Source organism: Myotis nattereri (genome assembly GCF_964212035.1).
Source record: "Myotis nattereri genome assembly, chromosome: 5".
NCBI lineage: Eukaryota > Metazoa > Chordata > Mammalia > Chiroptera > Vespertilionidae > Myotis > Myotis nattereri.
Genome location: NC_138080.1, coordinates 52,936,612 through 52,943,144, shown reverse-complemented (window position 1 = coordinate 52,943,144; position 6,533 = coordinate 52,936,612). Strand labels below are relative to the sequence as shown.

The window sequence follows — 6,533 nt, the reverse complement described above, 5'->3', positions numbered from 1 at the left end:
CCGACACTCTATCCACTGAGCCAAACCAGCTAGGGCTATCCATGAACTTTTAAGATTCTGGTGGACAGGTGCACAGATTTTTATCCTGTGGCCACCCAAGACAAGTCTCCTAAGTAAGTTCTCCTGCTGGTAAACCTGCCACCTATCAATCTGGAGTGGTCTGCCTCTCTCCTTGCCCACCTCCAACGGGGTCCTGGAGTGCTGTCGGGGTTTCAAACCACAGTGTTTGAATTCTTTCACTTAGCGCCACGCTTAGATTTCTCCATGTTTGTGAGCATGTCAGAAACCTGTTCCTTTTTATTGACAAGTGCTATTCCACTGAATGGATATACATACCCAAGTTGTTTTATTAATTCAGCAGTTGATGGACATTTGCCTGGGTTTTTGCTATTATGAATAAAGTATATACATGTAAAGTATATATTCACCTATAAGTCTTTACATAGACATATCTTTTCATTTCTCTTGGGAATGGAACGGCTGGGTCATATGGTGAGCAGAATTCTAAGAATGACGCCAACAACTCTCAGCCTTGTACAATCCCCTCCCTTTTGACTGAAGGGTGAGATATCACTCCCAGGATTGTTACCTTAGTGAAAAGGGAGATTATCGGATAGGGCCTCATCTAGTCATATGAGCCCTTTAAAAGGCAGTAGTACAAAAGGAAGTCAGGGAGATGGAAGCACAGGAGGATTCAATGGGTCCTTCCTTTCTGCTTGAAGATGGAGGGCCCCAAGGAGGACTGTGGGTCACCTTAAGGAGCTGAGAGATGCCCCCAGCTGACAATCAGCAAGGAAAGTCTCACCCAGAGATTAGTTATCATCATACTATAATGCACACAGTAAAATCTTAATTCAAATATGCCACTGATTTTTAACTTTTAATAACTCAGATATGAAATGTACAACCCTATATAATAAAAGGGTAATATGCAAATTGACAGAACAGTGGAATGACCAGTGCCTATGATGCACACTGACCACCAGGGGGCAGACGCTCAACTCAGGAGCTGCCCCCTGGTGATCAGTGGGCTCCCACAGGGGGAGCGCCCCTTGGCCCAAAGCCCTGGCTGGCAAGCGCAGCGGTGGTGGTGGGAGCCTCTCCTGCCTCCATGGCAGTGCTAAGGAAGTCAGACTCACGGCTGTCAGTCGGACATCCCCTGAGGGCTCCTGGACTGCGAGAGGGGCAGGCTGGGCTGAGGGACACCCCCCCCCCCCCAGCGCACCAGTGCATGAATGTCGTGCACTGGGCCTCTAGTTTATAATAAGAAGAAACCAATATGGGACATGTGTGTGTACCGTCCTGTTATGCCTTGCACAAAGCTCATTAACTTGTTTCACTTCAGTCTTTGGTTCCTATTCATGGCTTGATGAATATAAAATGTCCACACCCAAAAATAAGAAGATGGCATATGGATATTTAAATTTTTAACATACTAATATATGGATAGTCTCATCTACCCTTTTTTGTTCCCCACCCAACCCTTCACCTGAAATAATGAGTTTAATTTTCGTAACCTTGTGTGCATCCTAGTCTGATGGTGCAAGGTTGCATTCCAGACAGTTCTGGGGTTTCTGTGCAGGAAGAAGACCCTGCACAAATATTCTTCCTGGGGTCTCCCCTCTGCTCCACGCATCTTCAGAGGCCTCTCCTCACTCCTACCCGGGAGCTAGTTAGTGCTCAGTCTGTGCAAAATAACTTTTAAATAGTATCCTAAGCAGAATAGAGAAAGGTGGATATGCTGAAAGGAATGATGAAATTCATTCTAAAATCATGTATGAATTCTCTTGGGGGGAGCGACGAGCTACCCCGGGATCTGTGTAGTGCACTTATCCTCAACCACGGACAGACTAGACGGGGCTCTGCCTCCATTCCCAGATATCTCCTCCCTCCTATTCCTGTGCTACCACCCTCGAGAATCTCTTTGAGTCTGTGATTTAAAACAGGCTTCCGCTGACATCCTCCCCTGGACCGGGAATGCTAGGCCGCAGTTGTCAGGGTAACAGCGTTGGGAAAGGGAGAACCGGCTCTCCGGAGTTTCCACGGAAACCACTCCCAGCGGAGGCAGGTGCGCGGGCTCCGCGGCGCGGGGACTAGCCCTGCGGCAGGCCGGGCCCCAGAGGCCGCGGGCGTGGCCGGCCGGCTGCTGTGCGCTCCGCATCCCCGGCACGCACTGTATGTTAGAAAGCACTTTCACTTGCAAAACAGACCACTAATTCCTTCCGGCTTGATAACATCCAGCCGCTCTCTAGGAGCTGTGCGCACTTTGGAGATGGTCCAGGTCGCGGAAGATCTGCCAACGAGCCCCCCAGACAGTAAGGTTCTGTTGGCCGGAGTCCGGAGAGGCGGGGGCGTTGGTGGGCGAGGGGAGCAGTTCCCTGAGCTTCCGCGCTCTGCATAGTGCCCGGGCATCGCCCCTGCCCGCAGTCCAGCAGAGGCAGGACTAAGGTCCGCGGCGCTCCTTTAAGGCCAGCAAATCCCCTTTACAGTTGAGACGCAGGTTCGGGAGGTTAACGGGAAGCGCACTCGCCTCTGGTCTCGTAAATACCGCTGGGAAGAGGATCAGGTGGCGCTCCTCGCGGACAGGAAGCATCTGGGGTTCCTGGAGAATTCCTAGGTCAAGGCTGGCATTTGAACCGTGCCTGGTCGGTCCCGGCACAGTCACTGCAGCGGCGGCAGCGCTGGGGCCGAGGTAGGGTGCCTGCGGTTGAACGTGGGTGGGGACCTTCGCCCCCCGATTGTGTCATCTTTGTGTCTCTTTATGGGGAGGAGGGGCTGTCTGTCTGACACAGTTATCAAACCTGGCAGCTGCGCGGGCGCCCGGGGAGCGTTTTGGGTGAGCTTGCAGGAGAGGCGTGCGCTCACGGCCTGCTGCTCCCCGCCCGGCTCACAGCTCTCTCTTGCTACTCACCTGGCGCGGGAGCGCGCGCACCTCCAGGACACAATTGGAAACGTGAGTAGCCGCGGCTCCGCGCTGCCGGCCGGCGGCTGGGCTCCTGGGGCGTCGGGCCAGCCGGGTGGCGGGGATGCAAAGGCGGCGCGAGGAGAGGCCGGGGCGCGGGGGTGGGCATCTGGCAGCGGGTGACCTTGCCACGCGCGTCGCCGAGTCTAGAGGTGGCACCCGCTGGCGCGACCTGGAGGGGACAACTCCGCAGGACGGGATTTGAGCGCCCGTCTCTAGCGCATGGCTGGGGCTCGCGTCCCGTGCTTCAGGGACGGATGCACAAAGAATCTTGGGCCTAGGCGGCCCGTGTGGCTCTGCCCGGCCCCAGCCCCTCGGGTCCTTTTTGAGAAAGGGGAGAAGCTGCATTTTATGGCTGGGTTGAAACAATGAGGTTAGGCCTTGTTTTCCCGCCCGCCCAGGGGGACCTTTGTGCGCAGCGGCCAGTCCTGCAGGGACCTGGGCGTGGCTGCGGGAGCGCCACGCGCCTCGCCTCCGGCTCCTTTGGGATCTCAGAGCCGTTGGGATTTAGAGTCTGGAGCTCACGCCTTCCTTTCCCCTCCTCACATATTGTGTTCTAACGGGGCAGACATTTTTATGGAGACCCGACATAGAAAGGACCTCAATGCTCTCCTTTCTACCCAAAGCATGAGGGTGTGGTTTTTCCCTCCGGATTGCTACAGGGGATCTTGAAGTTTAATGTTGTTTTTATATTTTATTTCTGGACTAGATTTTCAGTTTTTCAGAGCTCGCATCATGTAAGGGTCTCTCCAGGGTTTATGTATTTGTGAAAAAAGCTTGGCTTTTCCCTAGGGGTTCCAAGGAGCCTTTAACAGCGACGGTTGGCTCCAGAATGTCTTGTGCAGTGTTTGGTGTGCATTTCCATGTCCATCTGGTGCGGCCCGAGTGTGTGATATGGAGACAGTCTGTGCTCCTGCCAGATCTAAAGCCTGACTCCTGCCTTCTCTGAGGCTCACCTTCACTGAGAGGCGGCCAGAGCCGGGACTCGGGTGAAATTGGGCTTGTGGGCCATCAATTGTGGGTCAGCTGTTTAAGCTTTACAGGCCTCCGTTTTGTAATCTGTAAAGTGGGTATAGCAAAGCGATCTCTTATAGAGATGGGCTAAGATTTGTGCTAGTCTTCCAATTCCAACTTCCACTAAACAGCTTTTCTGTTATAACCTGACAGTTGAGAATTGGCTTGATGAGTGCCAAGTAGGAAAGAGAAAAAAATGCAAAATGGGAAAACCTTAAATAACAACCCCCAGAAAAAATTATCAAATAAGCTTAGAAATTGCCCCCAAACTGGCTAACCTATTGGTTGCAAATTGATTCATAAGTTAAAGAACTTGCCCAGTTGGCGTGGCTCAGTGGTTGAGCATTGACCTATGAACCAGAAGGTGATAGTTCGATTCCCGATCAGGGCACATGCCAGGGTTGTGGGCTCGATCCCCAGTGGGGGGACATGCAGGGGACAGCAGAGCAATGATTCTTTCTCATCATTGATGTTTCTCATCAATGATTCTTTTTCTCACGCTCCCTTCCTCTCTGAAATCAATAAAAAAAATATTTTAAAAAGAACTAAAACTGTTATGACTATGCATATAACCCTATTGATTTTACATATCAGTTATGGCCCTGGGGAAAGGTTGATGTCCCTCTAACTAGAAAAATTAGGCTTGATATTTGTGCTTTAATTTTGCCCCAAATCTTGGTTTTCCATCCTGGAGTGTGGTTTTTGGGGTTTTTGCAAATTAGTTCCTTGTTAACTAAAACTAGATAATGATAAAGCTAAAAAAAAAAAAAAAAAAAAAGAAAGAAAGAAAGAAAGAAAAAGAAAGCATTGTGAAAAAAATTAATGTGATTCTGAGATATTAAAGTATAACATGATAGAACCAGAAATAAATACCTCTACTGGATTCTACTCTAATAAACTAATGGGTGGAGTATTGTTTCTAATTTTGTCCATTGTACTTTAAAAAGAAAGTGGAGAAACTGAAGGAGGGGATCAGAATGGAGGGCCCAAAATAACTTAATGAAACAGAAAGAAGAGAAGCTAAAAAAAAAAAAAAAAAAAAAAAAGACACCCTGAGACTGTGTGATGTGCTGAGAAGAATGGAATAGGAGAAAACCAGAATTTTGATAGGATATAATAAAAAATTTCAAAGATGGTAAAAGAGTGACATGAGCCACTGAGGAGCTTTGTGAAGAGAATAATTTATCGTCTGTCCTTCATGGTCTAGCGGCTAGAGCAGGGGTGGGCAAACTTTTTGAAATGAATAAAACTAAAAAAAAAAAAGACCGTACCCTTTTATGTAATGATGTTTACTTTGAATTTATATTAGTTCACACAAACACTCCATCCATGCTTTTGTTCCGGCCCTCCGGTCCAGTTTAAGAACCCATTGTGGCCCTCGAGTCAAAAAGTTTGCCCCCCCCCCCCCCCCCCCCCCCCCCCCCCCCCCCGGCTAGACCATGGTGTATGTATTTGTGAAAAAAGCTTGGCTCTAGCCTTAGCCATTCCTAAACCTAACATTAGAGTCACCTGAGAACTATAAAACCCTTCTGAGTCCTGGGGCTCCCCCCAGGCCCAGATTCTGACTCACCTGGTCTGAGCACAGGTGTGGATATTTTGTCGGAGCTCCCTAGGTGAAACACTAGGTAGAGAAACACTGGTCTCACCTGAGAGGCAAAGTCTGAGGCTGCAGAGGTCAGCAGGGAGCAGGCAACAAAGAGGGCCCAGGGCTGATGGGGAGTTACCTGCAGAGGGCAGCTGTGATCCACACCTGGATGTCAGCCAACTTTACCAGATCTGCTTTATCAAGGTTAGCAATTAATTAGGAGTAAAACATTTAAAAGTATACTAGAGGCCTGGTGCACAAAATTTGTGCATGGGGGAGGGTGTCCCTCAGCCCAGCCTGCACCCTCTCCAATCTGGGAACCCTTGAGGAATGATCCACCAGGATCGGGCCTAAATGGGCAGTTGGACATCCCTTTCACAATCCAGGACTGCTGACTCCCAACCGCTCTCCTGCCTGCCTGCCTGCCTGCCTGCCTTCCTGATTGCCCCTAACCACTCCCCTGCCAGCCTGGTCATCCCCAACTGCCCTCCCCTGCTGGCCTGGTCACCCACAACTGCCCTCCCCTGCAGGCCTGGTCATCCACAACTGCCCTCCCCTGCCAGCCCAGTCACCCCTAACTACCCTCCCCTGCTGACCTGGTCACCCACAACTGCTCTCCCCTGCAGGCCTGGTCACCCACAACTGCCCTCCACTGCCAGCCATCTTGTGTCCACATGGGGGCGGCCATCTTGTGTGTTGGAGTGATGGTCAATTCACATATTACCTCTTTATTATATAGGATTGTGTAATCCTAATCTGGGTGGCTCAGTTAGTTGAAGCATCATCCCATATCCCATATACTGAAAGGTCACCAGATTGATTCCCAGTCAGGGCACATACCCAGGTTGTGGGTTCCATCCTCAACTGATCAATGTTTCTCTCTCTGCCTCTCCCCTTCCTCTCTCTAAAAATCAATGGAATAGATAGATAGATAGATATAGATATAGATATAGATATAGATATAGATATAGA

At 50.1% G+C, this 6,533-nt stretch overlaps 1 protein-coding gene across 1 annotated transcript in view; it reads left to right on the top strand.

Moving 5' to 3' along the window:
- Positions 1-2,818: 2,818 nt before the first annotated feature.
- The window catches only part of TRIM2 (tripartite motif containing 2), a 123,530-nt gene continuing 119,815 nt past the window's right edge, over positions 2,819-6,533 (top strand). Inside the window, exon 1 of the mRNA XM_081092252.1 lies at positions 2,819-2,953. The gene's annotated coding sequence lies outside the window, so the exon portion shown is untranslated. The remainder of the gene's footprint in view (positions 2,954-6,533) is intronic.